Source organism: Hyla sarda, chromosome 7 (assembly GCF_029499605.1).
Source record: "Hyla sarda isolate aHylSar1 chromosome 7, aHylSar1.hap1, whole genome shotgun sequence".
Taxonomy (NCBI): Eukaryota; Metazoa; Chordata; class Amphibia; order Anura; family Hylidae; genus Hyla; species Hyla sarda.
The window spans coordinates 57,561,998-57,582,846 of NC_079195.1; the positions used below are offsets into that span (position 1 = coordinate 57,561,998).

The following is a 20,849-nucleotide window of genomic DNA, read 5'->3' on the forward strand; positions in this document are numbered from 1 at the left end:
GGGAAATAATGGGGAAAGATATTAAAGGGGTACTCCATTGGAAAAAAAATGTTTTAAAATCTACTGGTGCTAAAAAGTTGAACAGATTTGTAAATGACTTCTATTAAAAATTTTTTACCCTTCCAGTACTTTTTAGCAGCTGTATGCTACAGAGGAAATTTTTTATTTTTTTTGTCTTGTCCACAGTGCTATCTGCTGACACCTGATGCCCATAACAGGAACTGTACAAAGCAGAAGAAAATTCTCATGGCAAACCTATGCTGCTCTGGACAGTTCCTGACACAGACAGAGGTGTCAGCGGAGAGCACTGTGGACAAGACAAAATAGAAATTCAAAAAGAAAATAATTTCCTCTGTAGCATACAGCTGCTAAAAAGTACTGGAAGGGTAAAGATTTTATCATAGAAGTCATTTACAAATCTGTTTAACTTTATGGCACCAGTTGATTAAAAAAAAAAAATGTTTTCCACTGGACTACCCCTTTAAAGTGGTACTCCGCCCCTGGCATCTTATCCCCTATCCAAAGGATAGGGGATAAGATGTTAGATCGCCACGGTCCCACTGCTGGGGACCCCGGGGATCGCCGCTGCTTCACCCCGCCATCATTACTGCACAGAGCGAGTTCGCTCTGTGCGTAATGACGGGCGATACAGGGGCCGGAGCAGCGTGACGTCATGGCTCCGCCCCTCATGACATCATGAGCGATCTCGCTCTGTGCAGTAATGATAGCAGGGTGCTGCAGCAGCAGCGATCCCTGGGGTCCCCAGCAGCTGGACCCCGGCGATTTCACTTCTCATCCCCTATCCTTTGAATAGGGGATAAGATGTCTAGGGGCGGAGTACCCCTTTAACCCCTTAAGGACACATGACGTTCTCATACGTCTCCATTTCCGAGTCCTTAAGGACACATGACGTATGAGAACGTCATGTGTTTTACCGGCCCCCCGCAACCATCTGGAGCGGAGCCGGTGCCCGATGCCTGCTGAAATCGTTCAGCAGGCATCGGGGCATATCGCCCAGGGGGGTCATTATGACCCCCCATGTCGGCGATGGCCGCAGATCGCTGGACAATTCAGTCCAGCGATCTGCGGCGGATTCCGGGTCAATCGGGTCTCCAGTGACCCGGAATTATTGGCTGATCGGGGCCGTCAGAGACGGCCCCGAACAGCCAGAGCCAGCAGGGGTGAGGTGGCACTGGTGCCACCTCACGATCGCCCTGATTCGTCGGCCGGATTACCGGCCGACCAATCAGGGCGCCTGCTGCGGGTGTCACTCCCGCAACCCGCTCCGCCCCTCTTCCGGAGGACGTGAGCGGGTGCGGGACGTGCACCCCGGGTGCTGGGGACCCTGATCCCCGGCGCCCCTGTTGGGATCGGGGCCCCAGGAGCAGCGGCGGCGGCGACGACGAGGGACTGACCTGGTGCAGCGAGGATCGTTGGAGGTGAGTGACAGCCTCCTGCTGTTGCTTAGCAACAGCTCCCAGCATGCAAAAAGGGCATGCTGGGAGCTGTAGTTATGCAACAGCAGGAGGCAGACCACCACAACTCCCAGCATTCCCTTATGGGCATGCTGGGACTTGTAGTTTTGCAACAGCTGGAGGCACATTCTTTCTATGGAAAAGTGTACCTTCAGCTGTTGTGTAAATACAACTCCCAGCTTGCACAATCAGCTAAAGTGCATGCTGGGAGTTGTAGTGGTGCATCTGGTGGTTGCATAACTACAACTACCAGCATGCCCGTTGGCTGTCGGTGACTGCTGAGAGTTGTAGTTTTGCAACAGCTGAAGGCACACTGAGTTAAGTAGCAAACCAGTGTGTCTCCAGCTGTTGCATAACTACAATCCCCAGCATCCCCAGCCAAAGTAGTATGCCTTCAGCTGTTGCATAAATACAACACCCAGCATGCCCTTCCGCTGTCCGTACATGCTGGGGGTTGTAGCTTTTGCAACAGCTGAAGGCACACTGGTTGCAAAACACTGAGTTTGTTACCAAACTCGGTGTTTCACAACCAGTGTGCCTCCAGCTGTTGCAAAACTACAACTCCCAGCATGCACTGATAGACCGTACATGCTGGGAGTTGTAGTTTTGCAACAGCTGGATGTTCCCCCCCCAATGTGAATGTACAGGGTACACTCACATGGACGGAGGATTACAGTAAGTATCCGGCTGCAAGTTTGAGGTGCGGCAAAATTTCTGCCGCAGCTCAAACTGCCAGCGAGAAACTACTGTGAACCCCCGCCCGTGCGACTGTACCCTAAAAACACTACACTACACTAACGCACAATAAAATAAAAAGTAAAAAACACTACATATACACATACCCCTACACAGCCCCCCTCCCCAATAAAAATGAAAAACGTCTGGTACGCCACTGTTTCCAAAACGGAGCCTCCAGCGGTTGCAAAACTACAACTCCCAGCATGCACTGATAGACCGTACATGCTGGGAGTTGTAGTTTTGCAACAGCTGGATTTCCCCCCCCCCCCCCCAATGTGAACGTACAGGGTACACTCACATGGGCGGAGGATTACAGTAAGTATCCGGCTGCAAGTTTGAGCTGCGTCAAATTTTCTGCCGCAGCTCAAACTGCCAGCGAGAAACTACTGTGAACCCCCGCCCGTGTGACTGTACCCTAAAAACACTACACTAACACAAAATAAAATAAAAAGTAAAAAACACTACATATACACATACCCCTCCCCAATAAAAATGAAAAACGTCTGGTACGCCACTGTTTCCAAAACGGAGCCTCCAGCTGTTGCAAAACAACTACTCCCAGTATTGCCAGATAACCGTTGACTGTCCAGGCATGCTGGGAGTTTTACAACAGCTGTAGGCACCCTGTTTGGGAATCACTGGCGTAGAATACCCCTATGTCCACCCCTATGCAAGTCCCTAATTTAGGCCTCAAATGCGCATGGCGCTCTCACTTTGGAGCCCTGTCGTATTTCAAGGCAACAGTTTAGAGCCACATATGGGGTATCGCCGTACTCGGGAGAAATTGCCTAACAAATTTTTGGGGGTATTTTCTGCTATTACCCTTTTAAAAAATGTAAAATTTTTGGGAAAACAAGCATTTTAGGTAAAAAAAATATATATTTTTTTACATATGCAAAAGTCGTGAAACACCTGTAGGGCATTAAGGTTCACGTTACCCCTTGTTACGTTCCCCGAGGGGTCTGGTTTCCAAAATGGTATGCCATGTGTTTTTTTTTTGCTGTTCTGGCACCATAAGGCCTTCCTAAATGCGGCATGCCCCCAGAGCAAATTTTGCTTTCAAAAAGCCAAATGTGACTCCTTCTCTTCTGAGACCTGTAGTGCGCCAGCAGAGCACTTTTCACCCCCATGCGAGGTGTTTTCTGTATCGGGAGAAATTGGGCTTCAAATTTTGGGGGGTATTTTCTGCTATTACCCTTTTTAAAAATGTAAAATTTTTGGGAAACCAAGCATTTTAGGTAAAAAAAATATATATATTTTTTACATATGCAAAAGTCGCGAATCACCTGTAGGATATTAAGGTTCACTTTACCCCTTGTTACGTTCCCTGAGGGGTCTAGTTTCCAAAATGGTATGCCATGTGTTTTTTTTGCTGTTCTGGCACCATAGGGGCTTCCTAAATGCGGCATGCCCCCAGAGCAAAATTTCCTTTCAAAAAGCCAAATGTTACTCCTTCTCTTCTGAGACCTGTAGTGTGCCAGCAGAGCACTTTTCACCCCCATATGGGGTGTTTTCTGAATTGGGAGAAATTGGGCTTCAAATTTTGGGGGGTATTTTCTGCTATTACCCTTTTTAAAAATGTAAACATTTTGGGAAAACAAGCATTTTAGGTAAAAAATATTTTTTTTTTTCCATATGCAAAAGTCGTGAAACACCTGTAGGGCATTAAGGTTCACGTTACCCCTTGTTACGTTCCCCGAGGGGTCTAGTTTCCAAAATGGTATGCCATGTGTTTTTTTTTTTTTTGCTGTTCTGGCACCATAGGGGCTTCCTAAATGCGGCATGTCCCCAGAGCAAATTTTGCTTTCAAAAAGCCAAATGTGACTCCTTCTCTTCTGAGACCTGTAGTGTGCCAGCAGAGCACTTTTCACCCCCATGCGAGGTGTTTTCTGTATCGGGAGAAATTGGGCTTCAAATTTTGGGGGGTATTTTCTGCTATTACCCTTTTTAAAAATGTAAAATTTTTGGGAAACCAAGCATTTTAGGTAAAAAAAATATATATATTTTTTACTTATGCAAAAGTCGTGAATCACCTGTAGGGTATTAAGGTTCACTTTACCCCTTGTTACGTTCCCTGAGGGGTCTAGTTTCCAAAATGGTATGCCATGTGTTTTTTTTTTGCTGTCCTGGCACCATAGGGGCTTCCTAAATGCGGCATGCCCCCCAAAAACCATTTGTCGCTCCTTCCCTTCTGAGCCCTCTACTGCGCCCGCCGAACAATTAACATAGACATATGAGGTATGTGCTTACTCGAGAGAAATTGGGTTTCAAATACAAGTAAAAATTTTCTCCTTTTTACCCCTTGCAAAAATTCAAAAATTGGGTCTACAAGAACATGCGAGTGGAAAAAATGAAGATTTTGAATTCACTTTGCTGCTATTCCTGTGAAACACCTAAAGGGTTAATACACTTACTGAATGTTTTTTTGAATACTTTAGGGGGTGTAGTTTTTATAATGGGGTCTTTTATGGGGTATTTCTAATATGAAGACCCTTCAAATCCACTTCAAAACTGAACTGGTCCCTGAAAAATAGTGAGTTTGAAAATTTTGTGAAAAATTTCAAAATTGCTGCTGAACTTTGAAGCCCTATGGTGTCTTCCAAAAGTAAAAACTCATAAATTTTATGATGCAAGCATAAAGTAGACATATTGTATATGTGAACCCAAAAAATATATATTTTGAATATCCATTTTCCTTACAAGCAGAGAGCTTCAAAGTTAGAAAAATGCAAAATTTTCATTTTTTTCATCAAATTTTGGGATTTTTCACCAAGAAAGGATGCAAGTTACCATAAAATTTTACCACTAAGTTAAAGTAGAATATGTCACGAAAAAACCATCTCGGAATCAGAATGATAACTAAAAGCATTCCAGAGTTATTAATGTTTAAAGTGACAGTGGTCAGAATTGCAAAAAACGCTCCGGTCCTTAAGGTATAAAATGGCCTGGTCCTTAAGGGGTTAAAGGGATCTTCCAGCCCCAGAAAAGATTTTCAAAGTGAGTAGGTTAGTGAAAAATAAACTCTTTTCTCCTGCCCTAATCATCCACAGCTTCTGTTCCAATGGCTCCCAGTCCCTCTCACCATTTCTTCTGGTGATGCCCTGCCAGTAAATATTAGTGTATGAAAAGTTTGGCCATACATATACCCAGGTTTAATACATAATACCTCTCGGCAATAGATCAAGAAGAAATATATATGTTGTCCCTACCAAGGACTGAGGTGCCTTCTAAAATGTAACTTTTAATAGTATATTTTAAAAATACCGATCCACAAACAAAAAATAATAAATAATAATAATAAATCTTCAAGAAGTGATATTATCACACTGTTGCGACTATTGAGACCAATGACGTGGTAGGCATAGCACCAGTGGTTAGGTACACACCATGCTATAATATTGTAATCCTAAATATGATGTTGACACTATCATATATAGTAATCAAACTGCTGTGGCAGCGAGTACCGGAGCGGTGTCCAGGCTGTCTGCGTGTCAGGTGAACACGCCGGCGTCTCCATCAAGCCGAGGCGCACCCTATTTACGTCTTTGGAGGCCCATGGGGACGGTGTCATGGAAACGGGCCTCCAAAGACGTAAATAGGGTGCGCCTCGGCTTGATGGAGACGCCGGCGTGTTCACCTGACACGCAGACAGCCTGGACACGGCTCCGGTACTCGCTGCCACAGCAGCGATTCATGCGCACTTTGTCTTGAACAGCTGTATGTAAGTAATTCAGACAACATTTTATTACCTACTTCTTGTTAGTTATTATGCGGCTACTTTGTATATGCTCCACCCACTCTGCTTGAATGAGATTCTAAATAAGGGCAAATTATTATTATTTTCAGTGCCCGGCTCTCTCACTTTATTTGATCCAGTAGACAGTAAGTACCCACTTGCTAATGCACGAAAAACAGCAAAGAGGGGTAAGTCATCTACTGGTTACTAAGGGAGATGTCCATGATTTCTTATCGTTATAGGCACTAACCGGGATGGTGAGAAACGCCCTGCCTGGTCTCTGGACGCGATAGCTAATCACAGAGCCGGAGCTCTATTGGCGCAGTTTACTTTATGGTGGTTATCCTCTGGGTGTCATTGGTTGATAAATCTGCCCATTTAAAGAGACATATACAGTGACATATTAACGAGATACTTGACTCCAGAGTCTGCTATAACCATAGACCTAATCCCCTGAAGAAGTGTGGGGGATAACTATATACTCTAACCCCTACATGGAAACGCGTTGGGAGAAGGGAAAATATATTGATAAATATTGTTTGATTACTATATATGATAGTGTCAACATCATATTTAGGATTACAATATTATAGCATGGTGTGTACCTAACCACTGGTGCTATACCTACCGCGTCATTGGTCTCAATAGTCGCAACAGTGTGATAATATCACTTCTTGAAGATTTATTATTTATTATTTTTTGTTTGTGGATCGGTATTTTTAAAATACACTATTAAAAGTTACATTTTAGAAGGCACCGATGCCCTGCCAGTCACTGAATGGACAGTTCCTATAGGGAGTAAAAAGCAGCAAAAGGCTGGGATTGGAAGCCAATTGGAATGACTTTGAGAGATTGGAGCAGGTGAGAACATTTTCTTTTTTCTTTTAATATCATTAGGTGTAAATGAGCCTTTTGCAACTATTTTATTCTATTCAATTCTTCTGTACATATTTTTTCTCTCATGCCAGCAAGAAGTGTCAAATTAGCGATTCTTGACTCATATGTGCAAAGCTCCCATGGTGGGTTGAAACTGGGATCATTGGAGGTGTGGCTTTTGTGCAAAGGGGCGTAGTTGCCCTACTCACTGAATTTACAGCAGCTAGCAGGGGTACATTGTAGTGAAAATCTACGCCAGCTCCAAGCTGATGCACATTGCTTAGGCTACCACATGGGCACCCTTCGATGCAACTGGATTTATCCATAGGTATGCATTGATAAATCCAGTGCAGTCGTACACTGGATGTATCAAACAAGGGTCTTAGTAAATTCCTCCTGAGTCTAAGAATGTTCATGTTCTCATCAGAGACATGTGCAGAAGGGTGTTTGGAGGCACACAGAGACCCTGTTGTTCTCTGCTTTGGAGCTGTTGGCTTGCTTTATTTGGCCATTATATACTCTAGACAGCATTAAAATATATGGGAGAACATTTCACTACTAGGGCATCTCCTTGAGTTTGATATTATTCCTTTCATAGGTTTACAGTAGTATTGTTAACACGTTGCCAGAAGGTGGCATCCCCATTTGGTTACTGACATAATTTCTATTTTTTTCAGTGTTAAAGAGGTTTGAGGTTAATATCGACTTACCGCCTAGTGTTGCCCTGATAGACAAGACCGTTCACATGGAGGTTTGTGGCAGGTAAGAGCATAGGAAGGAGTTTACTTAGACCTACGATACATGTGCTGTCCTAATCTGAACTTCACTGGGGTAAGATGTGCCAGAACCGAAAATCTACACCAACTGTGATCTAGTATATTCAGTACAATTAACATGAATTTATGGAAGAAAATATAGTAAATGTCTTGGGCTGTAAGAGGCCTCAAAACCTTACAATAAAAGCTGTGGCCAATTTATTAGAAAATGTTGAGAGTTGGCATGCACATCGCAGGAATTTATACATTATTGCATACAGGAAGCTTTATGTATTGGCAAAAAGTCATGCCTTTTAAAAACTTATATTTTAATACTTTTTTATAGAAATACAACAAAAGATAGAAAATTAGATTTTTTTTTTTTAAATAATTACATATAAGACATTTACCTTGTAAGGACACAGCATATTTTGCCCTTAGGAAAAAGCCAATTCCTTTTTTATGCATTTACATTTTTTACTCCCTGCTTTTTAAGAGACATGACTCTTATTTTTTCATCCACAGACCCATATATATGAGGCTTGTTTTTTGAGCTACCAATTGTTTTTGTAATGATTTGTGAGGGGAAAATTTAAAAGAAAATAGCACTTTCAGTATAAATGACATGTAATCTTTATTCTATGGGTTGATATGATTAAAATGATACCTAAGTATATATGTTTTTCTATTGTTGTAATGCTTTTAAAGAAATCTCTTTAACCCCTTAAGGACTCAGGGTTTTTCCATTTTTGCACTTTCGTTTTTTCCTCCTTACCTTTTAAAAATCATAACCCTTTCAATTTTCCACCTAAAAATCCATATTATGGCTTATTTTTTGCGTCGCCAATTCTACTTTGCAGTGACATTAGTCATTTTACCCAAAAATGCACGGCGAAACGGAAAAAAAATCATTGTGCGACAAAATTTTAAAAAAAACACCATTTTGTAACTTTTGGGGGCTTCCGTTTCTACGCAGTGCATATTTCGGTAAAAATTACACCTTATCATTATTCTGTAGGTCCATACGGTTAAAAAGATCCCCTACTTATATAGGTTTGATTTTGTCGCACTTCTAGAAAAAATCATAACTACATGCAGGAAAATTTATACGTTTAAAAATGTCATCTTCTGACCCCTATAACTTTTTTATTTTTCCACGTACGGGGCAGTATGAGGACTCATTTTTTGCGCCGTGATCTGAAGTTTTTATCGGTATGATTTTTGTTTTGATCGGACTTTTTGATCACTTTTTATTCATTTTTTAATGTTATAAAAAGTGACCAATATACGCTTTTTTGGACTTTGGAATTTTTTTGCGCGTACGCCATTGACCGTACGGCTTAATTAATGATATATTTTTATAGTTCGGACATTTACGCACGCGGCGATACCACATATGTTTATTTAATTTTTTTTTACACTGTTTTATTTTTTTTATGGGAAAAGGGGGGTGATTCAAACTTTTATTAGGGAAGGGGTTAAATGACCTTTTTTTTTACTTTTTTTTTGCAGTGTTATAGGTCCCATAGGGACCTATAACACTGCACACACTGATCTCTCATCCTGATCACAGGTGTGTATTAACACGCCTGTGATTAGCATTATCGGCGCTTGACTGCTCCTGCCTGGATCTCAGGCACAGAGCAGTCATTCGTCGATCGGACACCGAGGAGGCAGGTAAGAGCCCTCTCGGTGTCCGATCAGCTGTTCGGGATGCGGCGGTGAAATTTCACCGCGGCGGTCCCGAACAGCCCGACTGAGCAGCCGGGATACTTTCAGTTTCACTTTAGAAGCGGCGGTCAGCTTTGACCGCCGCTTCTAAAGGGTTAATACCGCGCATCGCCACGATCGGCGATGTGTGGTATTAGCTGCGGGTCCCGGCCGTTGATTAGCGCCGGGACCGACGCGATATGATGCGGGATCGCAGCGCAATCCCGCTTCAGATCGCGGGAGCCGGCGCAGGACGTAAATATACGTCCTGCGTCGTTAAGGGGTTAAAGTGTACCTGTTGTCAACAAAAACTTTCTATATAATGTAGATAATGCTATTATATGTATATTTGTAATATACATTGATAAAAAATTGTGTATATTTTGGTGAAAAATACTGTCCCTGAAGCTATTGTCTGTGTGTCTCTATGAGGAGTCCAAATACAGGAAGTGAAGGTAGGAGAAGCAGGACTCTGTTCAGACTGCTGGCTTGTCAATCATCCTGATGTGTGAGCCAGGAGCGTGTTATAGAGCCTCAGTGCACACTGTCCTGCTTGTCCACCCTCACTTCCTGTATTTGGACTCTTCATAGAGACACACAGGCAATAGCTGCAGGGACAAAAATAAACACATTTATTAACCAATGTATATTACAAATATACATATAATCTTACTATCTACATTATATAAAAAGTTTTTGTTGACGACAGGTACACTTTAACTTTCTTACTTTTCCATTTAGAGGATTGTATGAGGGCTAATTTTTGAGCCATGATCTGTAGTTTTCATCGGTACTACTTTTGCATTTATTGTGACCAAAGATCACTGTACAGCATCATTAACATAATGTTTGAATAGTCTGGACACTTATGCAAGCTGCGATACTAAATATGTTTATAAAAAAGAAGGACTTATTCAAAATATTTTTTTGAAGGGGTACGCCACTGGAAATTTTTTTTCAAATCAACTGATGCCAGAAAGTTAAACAGATTTGTAAATTACTTCAATTTAAAAATGTTGATCCTTCCAGTACTTAGGGTGCATGCACACCATGTTTTTGCTGTACAGTTCCCGTACACAGTTTAAAGTTAAAAACTGTACAGAACCGTATAGCAAACCGTATGCATTCACTTAACATTGTAAACCGTATGTCAAACACATAATCCGGTTTAGTCTGTTTTGCGTCTTTTTTTTACCCATACCCAAAACCGTAGACTACCACGTTTTTTGCTCCAGATGAAAAGCCGTATTAAACAGTATACGTTTGTTTTAACATGGGAATCAATGGGAACCGTACAGAACTATATGTGCGTACGGTTCCATCCGGTTTGCACCATACGGTTTTTGACATTGTACAGTTTTTTTTCTTGGAATTTTTATCAAACAAGTGAAACTTTATTCAAAATGGAGTGAAAAGTTAAAAACTTATACTTTTTTTCTTAAAAAAGGATGCAACTGGACATCATTTTTCAAACTGTCTATGATTTTTAACTGTATATGGGTTGAAATTTGTACATATACATTTCGATACAGTTTAGTCAGGTTTTAAGGAATCCATTTTTCCATCAAAAACCTGATACGGGAACTGTATGCAAAAACGTGGTGTGCATGCACCCTTAAAAGAACTTCCTCTATAGTATACAGCAGATTATATTTTTTTATTTCTTTTCTGTCTGACCACAGTGCTCTCTGCTGACACCTCTGTCCATTTTAGGAACTGTCCAGAGTAGGAGCAAATTCCCATAGCAAACCTATCCTGCTCTGGACAGTTCCTGACACGGACAGAGGTGTCAGCAGAGAGCGCTTCCTGTGGAACACAGTAGCCAGGAGCAGTTGTGTGTGAAGCAGCTTTGGGTGTGTCCCTTTTTGTGTTTCTCCAGAGTTCCAGAGGCAGAGCAGGTGATTCACCAACCTTTCCCAGGGGTGTGGCAGGCTCCTTGGGAGAGTTTTCCCTGCATGGAGCCCCTGGCCTCCACTCCCCGTTCTTCCAGGCTGGCGGGGGGTGGAGAGAAAATAGCGACAGCCATTTTTCCGGCCGGCGGAAGAAAATCTGGCAGAGTCTGCAGCAATGCAGGCTCGGCTCCTCCGGCAATGGGTGCCAGCCAGAGATCCAGTGGAAGGAAGGCGAGGAGGCAAAGTATTGAGTTGTGGGCTGAGAGAGGGCCCGAAGAGTCCAGCGAGACCTACTGCTCCCGCATGACCGCACGGTTTGCGGAATACGACCGCTGCGGTAGGGAGCTTAGGTTGATGAGAGAGGACCTGCGTGGAGCCCAGAATCTGGCATGCTCTGGGTCCAAAAAGAATAAACTGGAACTGAAAAAGAGGATTGCAGCCCTGAAGAAAGACATTGCAAAGATGGAGGAGAGGAGAGCAGAGATCCTGGAGGGAAGCGGTCTCTTCAGGGAGAAGATGGAGAACCGGGATCGGTTTGCCGCCATGAAATCCCCAGGTAAGGTGGAGGTGGATGATGGGGAGAGTAGTGGCGGTGAAGAAAGAGAGGATGGTGGTGTTGGTGTAAAGGAGGAGGAGGTGGAGGAGAAGAAGTTGGAGGAAAGTGTACAGGTTGTGGAGGATGATGTATTGCCTGACCCTACTCCCTGTGACACCCAGACCACTAAGACTCAGGACAGCTACATAGAGCCGGCTCAGGTGGCACTACCGCTAAGCGATAGTGAGGATGGTGATGTGGAGAGTGAGGCTGGGGGATTGCTGAGGGCTATAGTGATGCAGGAATCCCCAGCCCACCTCCAGAATTTTACATTTGGTGATGACCAGTGTGATAACACATTAGTAAAAAGAAAGGCAAAAAAACAGAAGACCCAGGAAACTGTGCATTATGTGTTCCGTCCTTTCCAGCAGTCTGGGCCAGCTGCAAAGCTGGTTCAGGCTGCTGGGTCCTCTAAACTGCCAGACTCCGTTTCTGTGGTGGAACGGAGCCAGCATGGGGGATACAGCATGGCGTCAGTAAAAGCTGCAGACGCAATAGATGTGAAGCCCACCCATCCTGCCGGTAGGGAGGGGCAGGATGGGCTCATGGTGGGCAGCGCGAGTTATGCCCCTGGGTGCTCGGGGGGCGGTTCCCCGAGTACTGTGGGCATTACCGGCACTGCAAGGCACTCCCCTGTGAGGGGGGGGAGTGTCCGGGCGCCGGGATTATCCACAGAGCCTGTGAAGTCGGGTGAAGCAGGTGCTGGCGCTGTGGGAGGAGCTGGGGTGCGCCCGGTGGGGCAGTCCCAGAATCAGGATGTGATAGCAGCCATGAAGGAGAAGCCATCGGCGTCGACCCCAGCAGCGGCTAAGCCAGCACAAAGGGCTTTACTAAAGCCAGCCATACTACAAGTCCCAGCCAGCCCAGAATTTGTTAGTCAGGACAAGAATGTAGGATGTGATATTGATGGGTGTAGTAGTGTTGTGGGTGAGAGGAGTGTATGTGGGAGTGTCAGTGGAGTGAATGTTGATGGGAGTGGTAATAGTATGGCTGGAAATAAAGAGGTTGAGAGTTGTGGTGTGAATGGTGTTGTAAGTGGTTCTGGCTCTGGGTCTGGTCCGGCTGCCCCCCGGCAGTGACTGCTCCCAGGAGCTATGCTAATGTCGCTGCCGGGGGTTCAGGGGGGTCCCCGTCTCCGTCCGGCCCTGGGGGCCATTTGCAACAGCGCCTCCTGGAGGCTCTACGCAGGGGTGACAGGTCGATCCAGGTAGAGGGAAGGGGTGAGGTCGACCTGTCTTTCTGGATAGAGAGACACGGTTTGGGGGCTTTCCGAGAGCGGAATGGGGAGGTGGTCTGGTCCCTCCCGACACCCGGGCAGGACAATAACCGTAGGAATGTTGTCCGTCTGATTTGGAGGGGCGAGGATGCGTGTCCACCTCGCGCTAAAGTGGTTGAGCTCCTCCTTCAGATGGAATTCAGGGCGAGTGACATCTTTGCCCTGATTCACCCCTACGGTTCGTCTGAGTTTGACGTCAGTTTCGTTCGGCCAGAGGGTCTTGAACTCTTCTGGTCAAACTATGAAGTGGCGAAGAACGAGCCCGGCTGGCGGGATTTCACCGTAAAGGCGATTTCCCGTCAGAACTCTGTCAAGAAAGTGACCGTTTTGACCCGTAACGAGTCGCTTTCTTGTTATGACATCATGACCTGGCTCGGTCGGTATGGGGATGTGACGGACATGCCCAAGAAAAACTTTGATGAGCACGGGATCTGGTCCGGGGCCTGGACGTTTTCCGTCAAACTCAAGCGTTCAGGCAGTACGGTTGCCCACATTCCGTCAGCCGCCTTCCTTGGACGTGACAGGATCCAGGTCTTCTACCAGGGGCAGCCTAAGGTCTGTCACAGGTGTGGCAGCCCCACCCACTTTAGCGCAGCCTGTACTGTGCAGGTCTGCGCTTTGTGTGGTGGGGTGGGTCATCTGGCCGCATCCTGTCGGCAGATCCGGTGCCACCTATGTGGTGTCCTCGGACACCCTTTTAGCCGTTGTCCTAGCGCCTTCACCCGTGCGGCGGCCGCTCCGGCTGAGGAGAGCTGTGAAGTTGCCTCGGCTGGGGAGGGTACGAGCAGGGATGGGGGCACAACAGGGCTAGTGAGGAGGAAAAAGGGCCCCGCCAAACTAAGGCGGGAGGAAAATCGTAGAAGGAGTAGGGAGCTGGAGAGTGCCCAGGTGGCGGGGGTAGCTTCAGCCCCTGCTCCTGAAGCTGGCCCTGTAACTGCTGAAGCCCTGGAGGAGAACGTGCTAGATGAGGAGATCAGGAGACTGCGCAAAGAGGATGGCAATATGGCCGACCTTTCTGATTCCTCCCACTATGAAAGTGTGGATGAGGATAGTGGGGAGAGGCCTAAAAAGAAAGATAAGGGCAAAAGGAAAGGGAGAAAGAAGAGGTCAGAGTCATCTGTTCCTTGTACTACGGGCCAGGTCCAAAACGGAAGCCTGACTGCCCCCCCTCTGATTGACCTGTCAAACCGGTACCTCGTCCTCGATACCATCTCCTCCCCCTCCTTGGAGGGGGAAGGTGAGGGCGGGGTGCCTAGGAAGAAAGAGCCTCTGGGGGGAACTGGGCCCTGTCCTGTCGGGACACCTTCCTCGGAGGGCAGGGCTAGACCAGGGCCGGATGGAGACGGGGATCAAATGGATCAATCTGAATCCAAAAAAAGGTCTAAGTGTGGTCCTGCCCTCTCGTCTTCTTCAGGGGATGAGGGGGCGAAAAAGAAAGGGAAGCAAAAGTAAAGGGTGTGGCTGTCTAATTTAATCACCCTGTATGGAGGCACTCACCCCATTGACGCTGGCATCTATTAATTGTGCCAGCATAAAGTCGGATACGGCTAGATTTGCAGCCTTTGATTTTCTCGGCCGTGTTGAAGCCGATATTTTCTTTTTACAAGAGACCAGGTTGTCAGATCTAGCCTCTCTGGTAAAAGCCAGAAGAGAGTGGAGACGCGGCCCCTCCCACTGGTCTCTTGCAGCTGAGCCGTATAGTGGGGTGGCGGTCCTTTTTACCGCTCCTGTTGAATGCCAACGGGTTATTGAATTAGAAATGGGGAGGTGCCTGATCTTAGATGTCTTCATGAAGGGACAAGAGCTCCGGCTCATTAACATCTATGCCCCGCAAACTAAGCGGGGCCGTAAAGATCTCTTTATGAGGATTAAGCCCTTTCTTTTTACGAGTCGGCAAGTGATCTTTGGAGGGGACTTCAATAATGTCACGAGGTCCCAAGATCGGGGAGGCTCCAATGGTCCGCTGACTTGTGATAGTGTGGCACTGATTAGCATAACTAGAGAAGCTCGCCTAGAGGACGCCCACATCCGGAGCCCCTCGGGCCACGCGGGTTTCACCTATCATCAAAGTAGTCGCAGGTCTAGGATAGATAGGTTTTATTTAAAGGAGGAAGCCGTCTCTTCTGCAGTGTCCGTGGTTGAGGTGGAGTTCTCCGATCACTGTATGATTTTGTTTTCCCTGAATGTTTCAGAGACCCCCCGGATGGGAAAAGGTTATTGGAAGCTGAATTCGTCCCTTCTGGAGGAAGCGGAGATAAGACAGTCCTTTGAGGATTTTTTTCAGAGTCAGGTACCTTTACTGGACCTATGTAGTAGTAAGTCAGAGTGGTGGGAGATATTCAAGAAGCGGGTTGCGAGGTTCTTCCGCCAGCTCTCGAGCCTCAGGTCCCTGAACAGGTATCGCTTGTATCAGGGTCTGAGGAGGAAACTCGAGCTTCTCGTCTCGACTGGAGGTAGCCGAGAGGATATCTCCAGAGTGAAATCCTTGCTGATGAGGTGTCAGTACGATAGACACACATCTTTGGTTTTTGAGAGGGATTACGGGAAGTACCGCTCGCCCGACCCTTACAGAAACTGTAAGATGTCAGTGAGTAGTAAAGTCATTTCAGGACTGATTGATAGTACAGGATCTCTGAATCGGTCCAGATCAGGGATCTTGGAGGTCGTCAGATCCTTCTACTCGCACCTCTTGGGGAGGAAGGATCTAGATCGAGACAGGATGTCGGTTTTCCTGACTGAAACCATTCCTGAGCCAGGGGTAGACCCCTCTCTTGATGTTTTGGCAGAAGAAATCAGGGAAGAGGAAGTGAGACTGGCGATCGAGGGGCTCGCCCCCAAGAAGTCGCCAGGTCCGGATGGCTTAACATCCGAGTGGTACAGGACCTTTAAGGAGTCTTTAGCTCCCCTCTTGACTGAGGTATTCAATGAGTGTCTCTCCTCGGGTACTCTGCCGAAGTCAATGAGGAGGTCAGCCCTGATTCTTCTGTCAAAGGGTAAAGATCCTAGCCAGATTGAGAATTGGAGGCCCATAGCTCTTCTCAATACGGACAGGAAGCTTCTGGCCAAGATACTGTTTAATCGGCTGGTGAAGTTTGCACCCCGGCTCCTTTCGGGGGCTCAGCACTGCTCTGTTCCAGGCCGAAGCACCTTAAGTGCGGTCCTTAGTGTCAGGGAGGCAGTGGAGCGGAGTAGTGCAGGTCTTTGGAAGGGGTACTTGCTGTCCTTGGATCAGGCCAAAGCATTTGATCGGGTAAACCACGAGTACCTATGGTCCGTCCTCCTGAGATATGGCTTACCAACTACTTTTGTTAATTGGCTTAAGATCTTGTATGCAGGGGCAGAGAGTTTCCCGCTGGTGAACGGGTGGTCTGGCCGCTCTTTTGAGGTGGGGTCCGGAGTCCGTCAGGGTTGTCCTTTGAGCCCGCTTTTATACGTGTTCGCAATCGATCCCTTCATCCGGAGGGTAGATTGTGGGCCGTTGGCGGGAGTCGGGATGAGTCTGGCGGAGCCGGCTGTCACCCAGAGAGTGGTGGCGTACGCTGACGATGTCACTATTTTCGTCTCCACGAGAGAGGAGGTCGGTGTGGTGATGTCGGAGGTGGACCGCTACTCGGAGGCATCCGGGTCTAAGATCAACCGGGATAAGTGTGAAAGTCTCTGGCTGGGAGGGGGGGATCCCATGTTTGATCTCCCGGACACCCTTCCAGGGCCCCAAGAATCAGCAAAAGTCTTAGGCATCACATTCGGCCAGGATGATTATCCCACCAAAAACTGGGATGGTAAGCTCCAGGATGCCGCTCAGAAGGTGGACCAGTGGAAGGGTTGGTCTATGACCCTCAGGGAAAGGGTACACCTGATCAAATCGTACCTGCTCCCCTTGTTTATCTATCTGGGCAGTGTATGTATCTTGCCAGAGGCTTACTACACTAGGATCTACAGCCTGTTTTTCCAACTGTTATGGGGGAACAGGATGAACCTAGTCAAGAGGGAGGTTACATACCGCACGAGGAGACTAGGGGGTTTATCTATGGTAAACCCTGTGGTGTTCTTTACGAACACCTTCTTGAAAGCCAACATCGCAAACCTCTGGTCAGAGAGGGCTTCTCCGTGGGTACTCTCCTGCAGGGAATGGTTTCGGCTTTTCTTCCAGGAATGGGAGACAGGAGGGCAAGTGAAGGACCTCCGTACGCCCCATGGATATCTTCCGGCTTACGCTACCCCGACTCTGAAGGCGATACGTCGGTGGGGTCTGGGAGTGTGGGAGATCAGGACCCAGTCAAGACAGTTCCTTGACAAACGGGTTCTGTTGACCCACTTCCAGAGGCCTCTGGCGCTCAGGGACTGCCCAGGTCGGGATCTGAGGGTGGGGTTGTATCTTTTGAACATGAAAAGGATCCCCCAGAAGTTTTGGGACTTGGCCTGGCGCTGCTTTCAGGGGAAACTATATGTAAGGGACAACCTGAAGTGTAGGAACTCTGATGACCGGGGATGTCCCCGAGAAGAGTGTGGGGACACGCTGGAAAGCATGGACCACTTCCTGCTTCATTGTCCCTTTAATATAGGGGTTTACAACCGGGTGGGCGCTTCCATCGGCTGGAGTCAACTTGCCGGCCTTACCTATCCGGAGTGGGCTTATGGGGCATTCAGGTCCCTGGGTGGCCGAGACCGGGGCACTTTATTCTTAGTTAGTTTAGTGGTTAGGTACTACACGTGGAACGCACGGTGTTTAGTGTCAACCCAACAGAAAATCCTCTCCGAGGTGGAGGTCTGTAGGAATATCACCGGTGACCTTGGGAAGATTAGGTCTTTGGAGTATGGCAGTCTTGGTACCAGTAGGGCTTCTCTCCTATGGAGAGGTTTTTCTTTTGATGTGCCCTAGGTACTAGGCCCTTAAGGTGAAGTACCTTATTTTGGCCAGGGATAGTGTATATATCTTAGGGTGAGTATAGGGTCAGTTTCATGAAGGGATAGTGATAGGGTTAGAGGTTGAAAGGGAGAGGAATTTCAATTTAATTTTATCAGGATTGCCATCCTTCTTCCTGGTGGGGGCTATGCATGTCACCTTAGCCTTTTGTTTTGTTTTCTATGGATGGATTGTAAAGGGCTTGCAGGCAACCAAACTTGGGCCTTGTGGTTTTTGTGTATTGTATTGTTAATATTGCTTTGTTGTAGAATATGTATATATTGTTTTGTATATATTGGTCTGTTTACATTAGGTGGGTAGGGGTGTATTTTAGGTTGGGTGGGGGGTTTTTGGGGGGTGGTGGTGGTGTGTACCCAGGACTGGACTGTTGCAGTGGGTACTATTTTGGGGGTCCGGTATGGGTCAGTTGTGGACAAAAACTGTGACCTATGGACTCTGACCCATGTCCAGAGGGAGTGGTGGGTGATGGGATAGTTTAGTATAGGTTGGTTGTTTTTCTGTGTTATTAAGTTGTTTGTTATGTATATTCTGTATGATTTTATGTATAATTTTTTTAAAATTTTTTATTTTTTTTTATTTTATTTATTTATTTATTTATTTTTTTAATATAATGTCATAATTATTTTGTGAGAAAGGCAGTCGGACCAGTTATCAGTTATTATAGCATTGTGTTAAGAGTACACTATATTTATGTCTGTGTTTATGTTTATGTTTGTGTCCCAGTGTGGATTAGTTTTAGTTTGTGGGTATATGTATGTGTGTTTGGGTATATATATTTTGTTATCCAAGTTGGATTATTTTTGTTACGGCAGCTAGCCATTTTTTTTTTTTTTGTCTTGTTATTAGGGGGGGGGGGCAGTGTGGTTATGTTTCCTAGTTTGGATATTTTTAGTTTTTGATCCCAGCGAGGAAAGCTTTATTTATGTTCATTAGGTATGTGTGTGTGTGTGTGTGTGTGTTGGACTATAGTAGGTAATGATTTCTTTATTTATTTTTGGTTTATCTGGGCTGGCCGGTTTAAGTTGTTATTTTGAGATGAATAGTTTGTTGTTATGTTCAGTTTTGTTAATTTTGTTACAGTGAAATGAACTTGTTTTGTGTTTTGTACTTTTATAATAAAAAAGAGTGTCAGCAGAGAGCACTTCCTGTGAAACACACCAGTTCAGTGTGAGAAGCGTGCGGGTGTGTCCCTGTTTGAGCTCTCCAGGACTTCCAAGCAGACTACAGAGGCAGGTGTTCTAACAGCTTTTCCCAGGAGGGTGGCAGACTCCTGGGGAGAGCCTCCCTGCATGGAGCCCCGGGAATCTCGGGGCTCCACTTCCCGTTCCAGGCTGGCGGGGGGTGGAGAGAAGCCAACTACAGCCAGTCTTCCGGCCTGTGTGAGAAAATCTAGCAGGGACCGCAGTAATGTGGTCCCTGCTCCCCAGGCAACGGCGAGTAGTGGAAAGGCCACTAGTGGCAGGAAGGCCAAGAAAAGCCTGCAGAATGTTGAGATGTGGGGCAACCGAGACCCGAAAGAGTCCACGGAAATATATTGCTCCAGGATGACGGCTCGGTTTACAGAGTACGACCGCTGTGGGAAAGAACTAAAGGCAGCCAGGGAGGATTTGCGCCTGGCCCAAAACCTGGCTGACAGGGGTCCCAAGAAAAAACGACCCGAGCTGAGGGTGAGAATACAAGCCCGGAAAACAGAGATTAAGGCGTTGGAAGAAAGGAGAAAGGTCCTTTTGGAAGGCAGTGGACTTTTCCGTGAAAAATTGCTAAACAAGGACAGATTCACCGCCATGAAATCCCCAGGTAAGGAGGTGGTGGATGATGGGGAGAGTAGTGGCGGTGAGGAGGAGGAGGTGGAACAGTCAGAGATTGTCGGAGAGGCTGAGGGGAGGGTGGAGAGTGTGGTGCTGGATGGTGGGGCCCCTGCTGTCTGTGTCACCCCTAGCCCCCCCCCTCAGTGAAGACCACCTTGCTGCTGCTCAAATGGTGGCCTTACCTGTGTCATCTGCTGATGAGAGCGAGGAGGACAGTGATGGCGGGGTGCTCCGGGCCATCATCCTGCAGGAATCCCCCACTCATTTCCAGAACTTTTCTTTTGGTGATGATCTGGGCCCTGAAGGAGGGAAGAAGAAAGGGCAGAGGAGCAAAAAGAAGAGGAAAGTGGGAGAAGTCACCCGTTTTGTATTTAGTCCTTTCCAGCAGTCTGGGCCGGCTGAAAGTCGGTACAGGCTGCTGGGCCCCCCACTCTGCAAGACCCCACTTCTGAGGTGGAGCGGGGCCAGCACGGGGGGTACAGTGTGAAATCCAAGATGGCGGAGGGAGATGCTGAGAAGCCCTCCTATCCTGTCGGTAGGGAAGGGCAGGACAGGCTTGAAGTGGGGGGCGGTCCCCTGGGCATTGCTGGTGCTGCAGGGCACTCCCCTGTGAGGGGGGGGGAGTGTCCGGGCATCAGCTGGACAGTCCATGCGGTCGTTCAGTGCAAGTGCTGACATAATGGAAACTTCCCCTGTGAGGGAGGGGATTTCCTACACGTCACATGGTGAAGGAGGAGGGGCGGCCCTGCTCATGGAAGTGACGTCAGGAGATGGAACTAGTGACATCAGTGGCAGAGATGTGATGCCAGAGGCAGAGTTAGTGACATCGGCACCAGCAACATTACAGTCTATCCCGGCCAGCTCAGCCAAAAGTAAGAGTGAAAAAGTTACTGCACTGAAAGGGTTTAGTAATACCTGTGTGGATGAGAGGAGTGGTAGTACTGTGAATGGGAGGAGTGGAAGTGCTGTGGATGAGAGGAGTAGTGGTGTGAATGGGAGGAGTGGTAGTGCTGTGAATGGGAGGAGCGGAAGTGCTGTGGATGAGAGGAGTAGTGGTGTGAATG

General features: G+C 46.8%; 1 pseudogene; it reads left to right on the forward strand.

Moving 5' to 3' along the window:
• Positions 1-20,849, forward strand: part of LOC130283127 (alpha-2-macroglobulin-like) — a 198,526-nt pseudogene that overhangs the window by 17,470 nt on the left and 160,207 nt on the right.